The sequence below is a fragment of the Talpa occidentalis genome, unplaced genomic scaffold (assembly GCF_014898055.3).
Source record: "Talpa occidentalis isolate TD23 unplaced genomic scaffold, MPIMG_talOcc4v2.1 talOcc4.4, whole genome shotgun sequence".
Classification (NCBI taxonomy): Eukaryota; Metazoa; Chordata; class Mammalia; order Eulipotyphla; family Talpidae; genus Talpa; species Talpa occidentalis.
In genome coordinates, this window is record NW_023604295.1 from 93,906,630 (window position 1) to 93,920,675 (window position 14,046).

The window sequence follows — 14,046 nt, forward strand, 5'->3', positions numbered from 1 at the left end:
CACAATGCTGCGCTCAACCCTCTGCGCCACCAGGGAGGCCCAAGAATACCATTCTTAAAAGCGAGTGCTCTCAAGCCTTCCTGGTGGCACAAGGGGTTAAGCACAGCACTGTGAAGCTATCCACAGCCACTGCAGCACAAGTTCGATTCCCAGCCTGCCAGGGAGCTACCTACATGGTGCAGCAGACCTCTCCTGTCTTGTCCACTGCTCCCCTCAGCAGTGTGTTTCAGTAGATCCGCCTATTCTGCTCCCTGCTCTGTCTCTGGTGAATCCTCTTACCCCGCCCACCCCGCACTTCTAGCCTGTACGCTAGCTCTTATATGCATAAATAAATACATATTAAAAAAAAAAAAAAGCTAGTGATCTTAAATTTTGGCCAGAGCTGTGCTCTCATCAAACCGGGTCGTGATATGTAACTGGCTCATGAAGTCAAAAGTGTGGAAAGGTCAGGGAGGGAATATGAATAGTTAAATTTTTCTTTGCCTTGAGGCCTCACAAAGGTTGTATTTTCCATAGCAGAAAGCTCAATGTGGGGGGCCTCCCTGGTGGTGCAGGGGTTAAAGGCATAGTGCTATCAAGCCATTGCCAGCCAGTGCAGCATGAATTCAATCCCTGCCTGGCCAGGGAGCTACCCGTGTGGCACAGTGGACTTCTCCTGTCTTGCCAGCTGCTCCCCTCAGCAGTGCATTGCAGCAGATCTGACTGTTCTGCTCCCTACTCTGTCTCTGGTGAATCCTCTCACAGCACCCCCCACTCCCCCACAAACACATACCTCTGGCCTACACTCCCAGTTCTTGTATGCATAAATAAATAAATCTTAAAAAACAAAAGCCCAGTGTGGGAAAAGCAGTGGGAGCGTTTGTGGATGTATGTTCATACCAAGTGACTAGACTGAAATGTCCCAGGACTGTTTTGAGGCTGACCTGGAAACACCTGCCACAGCTTCAGGGAATGTTGCAAGGTCACAGTCATTCTGGTTTTAAATGTCTGAGATTGTCAGAATGGGTGTGGAAGGAACAATAAATAAAGAAGGGACTGTACCTTATTCATGTGAATCATACAGAATAGATTTTCATCATATGTTAGTTTAATTGAACTTAATTCTTGGAAGAGACTGAAGGCAGAATCACTCATGTCTGTGTCTCCAAACTCAGTGGGACCTGTGGGCACCTGAGGTCACATGGAGGGGGGTGTGCAGATCCGTGCATGTCAGATGCTCAGATCAGCAGAAACTATTGTCTTAGAGGACAGAGCTCTCAGTGATATCCCTGTACTAGCAGCATCACATCATCCGTGAACTTGTTAGAAATGCGAACGTGTCCCAACCCCCACCTACTGTAATTTGGGGTGGAGCCCAACAACCTGTATTTTGACAAACTTTTCAGAGGTTCTGATGCATTAACTTGGAGAATACTTCTCTGGGAAAATACATTTGAACATGCAATTTCTGGTATTGTCTCTTTTATGTTCTCCTATCTTTTCTCTTTTTCTCTCTATTACACTTCTATGATGAGAGGGGCTTTCAGGGACAATCCCCATTTATTGGAGAGTACCTCTCTCTTTTACTATTTACAATACTTTATAATGTTTCCACCATGGGTTTGAGAAAAATAGGCTGTCTGAGCATCATAAAATGCACAAAATGTATTTTGTTTTAGTATGTATCTGGTTATGTTAGTGGGCAAACCCAGAAATAAAATAATATAAATAAAATAAATAGAAAGGGGGATGCCCTAGTTTGTGAATCCTCACCTGCATGCTTAAGAATTCAGGATAAAGGGCCTCCCCTGGTGGTGTAGCAGTTGAGCGCTGGGCTACGAAGCTGCCCGCAGCCTCTGCAGCACCGGTTCGATCCCCAGCCGCAGCACCGGTTCGATCCCCAGCCACCGGCGAGGGTCCCACATGGCGCGCAGACCTCTCCTGCCACCTGCTACTCCCCTCAGCAGAGTGCTTCATTAGTCTGCCTGTTCTGTTCCCCACTCTGGCTCTGGTGAATTCTCTCACCCTCCCGCGCTTCTGACTGTACCCAGTGCTTGTATAAATAAATAAATAAATCGTCCAATAAATAAATAAATAAATAAATAAATAAAAGAATTCAGGATAAAACCAAAAAATGGACATGCAGAGAGAAATTTTAAAAAGTGTTTATATACATGGAGAATTAGAAGAGAAAACTAGAGAGCGAGAGAGAGAGAGAGAGAGAGAGAGAGACAATTGGCCAGCACGTGGCTAGTTGTCCTCTGTTCTAAGGGCATAAGTCGATGCTAAAAAAGCAAAAGAGCCAGGCCCATTTGCCTCCAGTATTGTCAGGGTCCACCTGGCACTCAGCGCCCTTCCTAGTTCATGACATGCTATGAAGTGTAGTCCAAGGTGTCTGAGATCTCCTAAGTGTGGAGATTGAGTTGAGTCTTTTCAGGACCTCTTACCTGGCTCGGAGTTTACTTCTCTCTGTTCCTCCGACAGATATCTCTAGCTGTATATTTTTTCTATAACTTCTTATGATGATTGCAAGGAAGGTGGTAATTATATAAAATTAATTATATATAATTAATATATATAGTTGTCGTAACACCAGAGAAATCTCTCATATCCCCCTGGATTATTTAAAGCTGATAAATAAACAAGCATCGGACATATTGATGAGAAAAAGCCATACAGCAGCCTAATAACATCCTATATACCTCCTCTATATGTGGGAGAGAACTACATGATTGAGTAACTCCCCACATCATTTAGATATCAAGCAAAATAGCTTAGCTAAGGCGAGGGATGTTGGGGAAGAAAGGACAAATTCAAGTAGGGTGTTAATGGGGGAAACAAATTACTTCCGTCTTCTCCCTTGAAAAAAGAGAAGAGGAATAAGTCTTCTTGGAATTGACCCTTATAGAGAATAGTTAAGTTTTAAACATCAAAAGCAACTTCCACCCAATCTTCAAACCTCTCCCTAAAGTCAAGCTTTTATCAAAAAGACCATAGTTGTGGGTGGCAGAATTTTGCTCCCCTATACTATGTTAGACATCCCAGAGTCCTAAGAAGTGTGTTGTGTGTGTGTACAAAAGCATATGTTGTATGTGCATGTGTGTCTGTGAGCCTCTCTGTGTATGTTTATGTGCAAGCATGTGTTCTTCTATGAATGTCTGGTAGGCACAAAGGATCAGGGTGCACATTGGGTACCCCACCATGCAGATCTGATGGTTGAGACTTGCTGTCATTTCCCATTTGACTCTATGCTGTGAGAAGAGAGAAACTTTGAATGGGGCTTCCCAAGGTGGGAGAGTTCAGCGGACTATCATGGACACTTTTGCTGCTGGTTGCCCCAGCCCTGTTTTGAAAGCCTCATGGGACTCCTTTACTTTACTAAAGCATGTTGATAGTGAACTAGCACAAAGCAATAAATTGTTTCCCTTTTAGGAACACCCACACTATCCTTTCTTCCTTTGAATTTAGAAGCTTGGTGGGAGGGTAGAAAAGAACAAAAGTCCTAAATAACCAGAAGGCATCACATATTTTACTTTTGGTTCTGTCCCAGGGTAAAACTAACCTGCTAAAAAGGAAAATGTTAGGAAATGCATTTAGTATTTAAAATTCAAACCCATATCATCTCTCTAAATCAGTGTTCTGATGAAGATTTTGATAGATGGGGGGTAGGGGGTGGATAAATATCACGTAAATAATTAAAATTTTGTACTTACATCCAATAGTTGTAAATGTTATCTTGCAGACAGTAAAAGGTGCCCACTGATTTGGCTTCCTTAGATTACTTGTCCCACTCTTTCCTTCCTCATTACCACATTTGAATCCCTACTTCATATTTTTTTAAAGATTTATTTATTTATGCACACAAGAATTGGGGTACAGGCCAGAGGTGTGGAGGGTGAGAGGATTCACCAGAGACAGAGTGGGCAACAGAACAGGCGGATTGACTGTGTATTTTAACACTGCTTAGGGGAGCAGTGGGTGAGTCAGGAGAGGTCTGCTGTGCCATGCGTGTCTCCTCTCCGGCTGGGGATCGAACTCGTGCTGCAGTGGCTGTGGACAGCTTCATAGGTTGTGTCTCAACCCCTTGTGCCACCAGGGAGGCCCTAGTACATATTTTTTAAATCTAAAATCACAAGTTTTCCGCCTTACAGTCTTCTATGTAAAATGTCTTAATAATGGTAAAGAGCCTTCTTTCTTTCATTTCATTTTATTCTTTTCAACTTGAAATTCTTCCATGCAAATTCTTTGCTAATTCTTCCTCACATAAATAGAAATGAATTTTTGTCTTAGTTTTCTCTCCATGTCCCCATCTATCTCAGTTCTCTTTTCTCTCTTCATGTAGTTGTATCCAAATGCTGCTTCTTCTGCTCCAAAATAGAGAAAATCTGCCTCCCAACAGGAAGAACACTCAGTTCTTCATCAAGCTTTTCTTGCCAGGGAGCTTCCCCCCTGAACACCCCATGCTCCTCAGCGGTGTCTGGCCCCTATCCCAGCTGACCTGAGGGTGCCGTGCAGTGTCCTCTTTGGCTTGCTTACACTGCTCCCTAAAATCCCACACCCTCTTCTCTTCCTGGCCCAGCTTCTATGCATCCTTCAGAACCTTCTCTATGAAGTCTTCCCTAACACTTTGGGGGACACAGTTAGTTGATTTCTCCTTTAGAGTACTTTGGGGACTTGGTGCATTCATTTGTTATAAAAAAATAAAAGAACTTTTGTATGTGTTAGGATGCAATCAGCTACTAATGACAGAATCCTTGACTGAAACAGACTAAAGCAGTAAGGGCTTTTATTATCCCCATAACTAGAAGTCCAGAGAAGATAATATTCAGTGCTGGTTGATTCTGCAGCCTGAGGTTGTCATCAAGGACCAAGTTTCTTTACTTTGCTCTTCCTTCTGTGTTCAGTGCTGATTTTAAAGCAGGCTGGCAGCGAGTGCATATGGCAATTCCTGTTGACCTATTCAGACCTAGTAATATCCCAAAGAAGAAGAGAACTCATCTCTTCTCAGTCTTTCTTTTAGAATCTCAAAATTTTTCTATGAAACACCCCTAGCAAATTTCCCTTCACTTTTCATTGAATGAAATAGAGTCACAGTTCATTCTAGAACTAATTATCAGCAAGGGGAATGGAACATCTTTGGAGCTGAGTTTGAGGTCAACTTACCCTGAGCACAGAACTGTGTGAGGAAGTGTAGATAATTGAATCAGGACTTTGTTGGAACAAAGCAGGGCAAGGAGGGATTCTGGGTTGGCAGCCACTGGTGTCTGATACACTCATCAGGCTAAAATAAAATATCATGTAGCAATGTAGTTTAAGGTTTGTCTTCTTCTTTTTCTTGGTAGCCACTCAATGCATAGTGAAAGAACTGTAAAATTCATTTCTTCTAAATCTTTCTGTAGTAACTATATTTGCGGAAGATGCCTAAATTCTCTCCAATATCATGCAGCATCGAAATCTATACCTGTGCTGTGATCTGATTAGAGACATGTGTATAGCTAGGCTTGTTGCTCTGTGGGACTCCAAGGGACACAGGATCTGAAGGGAGTCATTGAAATACATCCTAATAGATACAGCATATTATATATGGCACATGCATAGCACCATGATAACATAGCATATATAGTGCACATGATATATTACATGTGTATAGTATATATGTACATATATTTTCACTATAAATGTAGTGTCTGTATATGGTTTTTGATGACAGTGGCATCATTTACACACTGTAACAGGTTGCTGAATATATACAATATAGTATTATATGTTATTGTATATATTCAGCATATATGTATATGTACTATGTGTATGCATGTATATATATATCATTATTGCTTAAGTCTGATATCTGTAACATTTGTTATCTCCCATAACTAGAAGTCCAAAGAATAGTAATCTTCAGGATGGAAATTTATCTATCTATCTTTGTATCTATGTATGTATGTATGTATGTATGTATGTATGTATGTATCTATCTATCTATCTATCTATCTATCTATCTATCTATCTATCTATCTATCTATCTATCCATCCATGTATCTATCTATCTGAATTCATTCAGAATCCTCTAAGAAAAGCCCCTTTAAGAAAATGCTTCAGGGCCTCCCTGGTGGCGCAGTGGTTGAGCGCTGGGTTGCTAAGCTGCTTGCAGGCTGCTCTCCGGCCTCTGGAGGAGGGTCCCACATGGTGTGCAGACTTCTCCTGCCGCCCCGCTGCTCCCCTCAGCAGTGTACTTCGGTCCTTCTGCCCGTTCTGATCCCCGCTCTGGCTCTGGTGAATTCTCTCACCCTCCCGCGCTTCTGACTGTACCCAGTGCTTGTATAAATAAATAAAAAAATAAATCTTTAAAAAAAAAGAAAAGAAAAGAAAATGCTTCAGGGGCCTCCCCGGTGGCGCAGCGGTTTAGCGCTGGGTTGTGAAGCTGCCCGCAGCCTCTGCAGCGCCGGTTCGATCCCAGGCTGCCGCCGAGGGTCCCACAAGCTGTGCAGACCTCTCCTGCCGCCCGCTGCTCCCCTCAGCAGTGTACTTCGGTTCTTCTACCTGTTCTGCTCCGTGCTCTGGTTCTGGTGAATTTTCTCACCCTCCCGCGCTTCTGACTGTTCCCAGTGCTTGTATAAATAAATAAATAAAATCTTTAAAAAAAAATAAGAAAATAAAAAATAAAAAAATGTTTAAAAAAGAAAGAAAGAAAATGCTTCAGGATTAAGTAGAATGACTTTTGAAAGATGCAAGGGTATTGGTTATGAAATGCAAGCTTAATATAAGCAGAGACTGAGGAAACATTTGTAATTTATTTCTTGATGGAAATCAATCATAGAACTGGAAAAGAGGGAAAAAGCTGGTAGGAGTAAGATATTTTATTGTTTTAGGGAGAGGGCCATATTTTATTTATTTTTATACCTCCCACAAGACCTAGAGCAATGCCTGTGTGTCGGTGGCGTGAAATTAAAATGAAGAGAGAGGGAGTGAAGTTTACTCATATTTTTAATGTGGAGGAGAAAGTGAAAGCCTTTCTGGAAAGACAAAGCCTCAAATTTCTAAATGTTCTTCATATTGAGTCCTTTCAAGATTGTTTCCTCCTTCCTTCCTCCCTGCTTCCTCCTCCAACGTACATCCCCCTGCCCCCTGCCTGTTAGGCATCTGTTTCATGAGTGTTCTAGCACAAGCTCTGTGAGAGCAGGGACATGACAGCATTTGGTGTGAGGGACCTTCCTTAGGACTCTTTAAAGTATTGGTCACTGCCCGCTACATATGCTCAGAGAATTCTTCTTGCCTCCTAGGGAGTTTGTGGACTTGGATAAAATTGGGTTGTCACTCTGCCTGAAGTGTTTGCCTATTCTAGAGGAAAAGAAATGAATAATAGCATAGAATCTCTACCCTAAACAGTCTCATTGTCTAGTGAGGAAAACAAAGCCAAGGTCTGCAAAGCAAGGCTGAACAATTAAGTCTTTATAAAATTGGGCCATACAGTGTGTGTTTCAAACTGTTAGTGTTGTAATGACTCAAAGTCAAGGGAGATCAATAAGCACAGGCCTCATCAGAGTGTATACCCCACAGGGGAGACTTGAAATGGACTGCGTAAAGTAGATTGCTTTAGGGATGAAGTTCGTTGTCCAAGCACCATCCTGGGGACTTTTATGTTGTTAGAGAGAAGTCAGGGCTGTGAACAGGCCCACACTTCTGCCACCCTAGTCGACCAGATGCCTAGACTTATAGGGCCAGGAATACATTTAGACTAGAGTTTCTGCCTGGAGAAGGTGATGCCATCAACTGGTCAAAGTAGGAGCGAACTGTACATGTGTGTGCTGCTGGCATTGCTTTGCTGGGCGAGGTGTCTGCTTTTCTCTAGGGCTGGCTCCTGGCTGACCAATGCAAGTGATAGTTTGTATTCATAAGCTATAGCACCCAGTCTTCTTTCTATGCACAAGTGTTATGTTAGGTGCTTTCTTTATCCTGTATCTCTGTGTGGGTATTAAAATACCTCCTTTCATTAGCATTTTCTTCCTATTCACAATTCTAGTTTAATCTGCCACCTGCTCTTGTACACTATTGTGCTGGAGTATGTTAACTCAGCACTCCATTTGGAATGATATTGATTCAGGTCCTTTCTATCCAGGCTCCATGCAGTTAGTGTCTTTTATTGCCTTCTTTATATCCCACTCAAAAAAAAAGTCAGAGGTCATAGTATCACCCATGATAATTTCTGAATAATTTTTAGAAAAGGAATCATTCCTAGGCAAAGAGTGTTGGAAAAGTGAGTGATGTTCTTACATAGACGCCAAAACCCTTTAGAATATAGATGATGTGATTCCCCTTCTCTTTACTCACTAGTTTTATTGGTCAAGATTCTACATGGAACGCTGCTTACTGTTCTGTGGCAAATCAAACAGTCGTGGTTACATATTCATCACTTATTTGTTTTTACTCAAAGGTTAGGAAACAGTATTTCTGACTCTTTCGGAGAAGAGTGCCAAATACTGAATGAGAAATAAGTAAGGTAAAACTATTCCTGTAAGAAATCTTTTTAATTCTTTTCACTCTAATAAGTTCTCGACATTGTTGCCAACGTGATATTTGTAATATGAAAATCTGGTGGACTCTCCTTCCCTAAATCTTACTAAATCCACCAGATTTCTTAAGTCCCTCTGTATTTATATATTGCATGAGTTAGTTTATCACTGGTGACTGCTAACACAGAAACATTAACATTCCAGTGACCACAAAATAGAAATTAATTTTTCACTCCCATGAAAGTCCAAGGTAGGTGTTTCTGGTTGCTAGATGGTTTCCCCTCTCCTGGTGTCTCAGGAACCCAGACTCCTTCATTCACTTACTCTGTCTGCCTTTAGAAGCCTTTGTTTCCTTCTTATCCATCTGAGTGATAGATGAAGAGATTAAACTTGACTACTTCTTCAGTGCTGTGACCCAGAAGTGGCCCACATCGCTTTTGTTTATATTTCATTGTTGAGAACCCAACCAGATGCATGATGGTCGGGAAATATAACCTCTGGCTAAGTTGTCACTTCCCAACAACTATACTCATCAGGGAGAGTAAATCCGGAGGAACTTTTTGCTGTCTCTGCTGTTTTCCATGTGCTATCTATGTGTGTGCAGCCTGCATCCCAACTCAATCCCTGATTCAGCTCATCTGAACAACTTTTACATGACCTTTTAAGATTCATCTGAAGCTTCACATCATTGAAAGGAATTTGGAGTGTCTCTTCTCTACACTTATGTAATAAAGTACTTACCAGCTGTCATAGTGTCAGAGGAACAGTGGGGAGCAAACTCCAAGCCAATGAATGATGTCTTGGACAGACTCCATGGCCTTCTCCACAATAAGCAGATCTCAAGGACCTTGTAACTCCCTGCATGCCATGAAACAGACTTCCTGAATGGGGGGCAGCTGGGTAAGAAGGAGAAAGGCAGATATAAATTGGAGGTGGAAAGAGAGAGGAAGGAAGAGATAAGGAGAAGAAATAGATTAATGAAAGATACTTGTGGAAGCTACCTGTCCTTGGTGCTGGCAGATTTAATATTTTGACAGAGACAGTAGTAGCCTTTATTTTGACCTCATAGTGGATTTTATTGTACATTCTGATTTTTTTGGTCTCATCTATTCAGCTTTGTGGGACTTGCTAAACCTCTTTCTTTTGGTTCCCTGCTGGATAGTGCTTTAGACTTATGGCTTTCGGCCCTCAACTGCCCTGCTCTGGGCCAACCTTGCTTTGCTGGGCATTTGCCCATAAGGGAATAACTTTCAGAGTTTGATTGGCAATGTTATTTGAAGTCCTCTTTTTCTCTGTTGCCCCTTTGAATTTTCACAACAATTAAATATGTCTTCAAATACCTTAAGAGTGCTTTCTTTGCAATTGTGCACATGGGTGTCTGGAACTTAGAAAGTACAAAATGGGCTTTTCCCTTTAATAGTTTGGGGTCCTGGGTACTCTTTAGTCATGCATCTACAATGTACATGTTGTGCTAGATTATAATTAGCATATGGGTCTTCATTTTATAAACTTGACCTATGGCGCTGGCATAGCACACTATTGGAGATACTTTGATCTGACAACTAGAAATTTTCTTGACTAACTTCCCTCAGGATTCCCTATTAGAATTGTAGCAAACTTGCACCTCTTTTTCTTTTGTTTCCATAGAAATGTCTCTTATTACTGGTACAATATAGGCATGATTTTGGGACCCGCCTGCAGGGCTGTATTCAGAATTGTACTGATCTAGTTGTACTGATCTATTCTCAGTACTATTTCTATAAAATAATTGAATGACTTAATTTCTTATTTTTTTATTTTATTTTTTAAAGATTTATTTATTTATTTATACAAGCACTGGGTACAGTCAGAAGTGCTGGAGGGTGAGAGAATTCACCAGAGCCAGAGCGGGGAGCAGAGCAGGCAGACTGACAAAGTACACTGCTGAGGGGAGCAGAGGGCGGCAGGAGAGGTCTGTGCGCCATGTGGGACCCTTGCCCGCGGCTGGGGATCAAACCGGCGCTGCAGAGGCTGCGGGCAGCTTCGCAACCCAGCGCTCAACCGCTGAGCCACCGGTGAGGCCTGAATGACTCAATTTCTTAATTGTGGAAGCTCCTCAGAAATTTCAAAGCAGGGCTATGGTGATACAAAACCTGATCTTTTTGTCAAGAGGTTTACTTCATGGCAAGGGCTCTGAAGTTGCGTAGAAGTTGTTTTTGATTTTAATATGTAAACTTCTCTATCAATAGGCCCCTCCCAGGAAGACCTTTTTGGTAGAAAAGGCAAAACTTAAATCTGCATCCAGCCATCTAATGAATAAACTCCTTTATTGAACTTCCTCTTTCTTTTCCCCACCTCCATTATCTTAGCAGCTCTTTCAAATGTTGTCTAAAGCCATATGGCATATGGTTGAGTTACTCAGTCATGCTTGGAGATGTACATGTTATTGTTAAACTTTTAAAAAATTCTCATATCAAAATGGTTTTATAAATGCATAGCACAAAATATGCACCCAACAAATATTTTATTAAGTAAATGTAAGGCTAATAGATGGCTGGATTCACAGTAGAAAGGTAAAATCTGTGGAAATATTCTAAAATGCATACATCTATCCTTGTTTTAAATAAGGGATGGTTACCTCAGAAGTTTCTTTGCTGTTTGTTAATAAATCCATAATATTTAAAGAGTTAATAGTTATCAGACTACCATGAACATCCTAACGTAATTTGTAATTTTAAAAGTCAAAGATTGTTACATGGATTCATTTATCTAAAAGGAATGTTGTGTCATTATGTTACAGGGCCACCCTAGGGGAAACAGGATGGCCTGGGGTGTGAGTCCTCACCTGCACACTTAAGAACCTGGGACAAGACCCAAAAGCAGACATAGAGAGACAGATTAAAAAAACAAAAGATTTATTCACAAGGGGCAGGGGAATCAGGAGAAGAGAGAAGGAGGGAGAGATGGAGAGAGTGAATGAAAGAGAGAGAGAGGGAGGAGAGGCTAATTGTTCAATACATAGCAGGATGCCATCTGTCTTACCAGGAGTGCTGAGTGGAGGCCAGAGAGCACTTCAAAGCCAGTCAAAAAACAGAGTGAAGCCCAACTGTCCTCAGTCTTTTAAGATCAACACTCAGCTCCATCCCTGACTCCGAGCAACCTCCTCCCCAGTTTAGGAAGTCAGGTTCATGGCATGCTGGGAATTGCAATCTGTGATCTCCTCAGCTCAAAAGTGGAGGTGGAGACTGGTAAGATCAGGGGGTGGAGTCCAATCAGCATAACAGTCACTGGCTCAGAGTTTGCTCTTTGCTGTTCTTCTAACAATTAGAAAGTATATGGCTACAGGAAAGCAAAAACATGGTTCAAATTTGTTTTAAAAAATGAGATAATGTATCAAATCACATAAAAGAAGCCTAGAATTTGGGTAAATGTAAAATAAGTTTATTCAGGGGCCTCCTTGGTGGCCTAGGAGTTAAGTTTCAGCACTATCACCACTATAGCCTGAGTTCAATCCATGACCAGGGAGCTAACCCACAGGGTGTGGCAGACCTCTCTTGTCTTACCCGCTGCTCCCCTTAGCAGTGTATATCAATAAATCCGCCTGTTCTGCTCCCCACTCTGTCTCTGGTGAATCCTCTCACCTATAGCCCAGTTTTTTGTTTTTTTTTTTGTAATGTGCCATTTTTATTTTATTTTATTTTTATATTTCCCATACAATTGCAACCCTCTTATTTTGACCCCAATCCCTTCTTTCTCCGCCTCCCCCACATAGTGTGTCTCTGGTGCATAGTTGTTTGTTGATTTTGATTTTTTCTTTCTTATAGTTATTCTTTTTCCTGGTCCCTTATTTAGGTTTTCTAGATTCCTGCTATGAGTGAGACCATCCGGTATTTTTCTTTTTCTTTCTGGCTTATTTCGCTGAGCATGATCCCTTCCAGAGCCATCCATGTTGCTGTAAATTGCATGTGTTTATCTTTTTTGATTGCTGAGTAATATTCCATTGTGTATATATACCACATCTTCTTGATCCAGTCATCTATTTTTGGGCATTTGGGTTGTTTCCAAAGCTTAGCTATTGTAAATAGTGCTGCTATAAAAATAGGGGTACAGGTGCTATTTGGAATTGATGTTTCTGTGCCCTTTGGGTAAATACCTAGGAGTGGAATTGCTGGATCATATGGAAGCTCTGTCTTTAGTATTTTGAGGAATCTCCACACAGCTCTCCATAGTGTTGGACGAGTTTGCACTCCCACCAGCAGGGCAGGAGAGTTCCTTTATCTCCACATCCTCGCCACATTTGTTGTTGCTAGTTTTTTTAATATGTGCCATTCTCATTGGTGTGAGATGGTATCTCATTGTAGTTTTGATTCGCATTTCCCTGATTACAAGTGATGTTGAACCTTTTTTCATATGCCTGTTGACCATTTGTATTTCCTCTTTGGAGAAGTTTCTTTTTAGCTCTTCTGCCCATTTTTTCACTGGATTATTTTCTTTGTTTTTGTTGTGTCTCATCAGCTCTTTGCAGATTTTTGTGATCAGTCCTTTATCATTGGTGTTGTGTACAAAAATTTTCTCCCAGTTGGTGGGGTTTCTCTTTGCTTTGGTTATTGTCTCTTTTGCTGTGCAGAAGCTTTTTAATTTGATGTAGTCTCAGCTGTTTATCTTTGCCTTCACTATCACTGCTTTGGGTGATGTGTCTGTAAAGATGTCTTTGATGTGCACATCATGTAGTATTTCGCCTATATTTCCTTTTATATATTTTATGGTTTCAGGTTTTATGTCTAATTCTTTAATCCATTTTGAGTTGGTTTTTGTGCATGGTGTGAGGTAGAAGTCAAGCTTCATTCTCTTGCATGTAGCAACCCAGTTTTCCCAGCACCATTTATTGAACAAACTTTCTTTGCTCCAATGCATATTCTTTGCTCCTTTGTCAAAGATTAGTTGACCATAAATCTGTGGGTTTATTTCTGGGTTTTTTTATCTGGTTCCATTTGTCCGTGGGTCTGTTCTTGTGCCAATACCATGCAGTTTTTATTATTATGGCTTTGTAGTATAGTTTGAAATCTGGGAGAGTGATGCCTCCATTCCCTTCCTTTTTTTTCAGGAGGGCTTTGGCTATTCAAGGTTTTTGGTGGTGCCATATGAATTTTATCAATATTTTTTCTATTTCTTTGAAGAATGACATTGAAATTTTAATTGGAATAGCATTGAATCTGTAGATTGCTTTTGGTAGGATGGCCATGTTGATAATGTTAATTCTTCCAATCCATGAGCAGGGGATGTCTTTCCATTTCTTTGTGTCTACTTCTATTTCTTTTAACAGTGTTTTATAGTTTTCTTTGTGTAGGTCCTTTACTTCTTTTGTTAGGTTTATTCCCAAGTATTTGATTTTTTTTTGTTTCAATAATAAAAGGAATGATTTTCTTGATTTCTTCTTCTTCAGATTTATTGTTTGTTATACCCCAGTTCTTTTATGAAAAAAAAAAATAGTTGATTATTGGCTCAGTGAAATCTTGGGCTGGATTCTGTCTGCATCTTGGTCCTATCATCTTCTTTTATTGACTTTGTCCATGAATTA

The 14,046-nt window shown here is 40.9% G+C and overlaps 1 protein-coding gene across 1 annotated transcript in view; it reads left to right on the top strand.

Moving 5' to 3' along the window:
* The window catches only part of SLC9A9 (solute carrier family 9 member A9), a 630,868-nt gene that overhangs the window by 10,075 nt on the left and 606,747 nt on the right, over window positions 1–14,046 (top strand). The window lies entirely within an intron of this gene.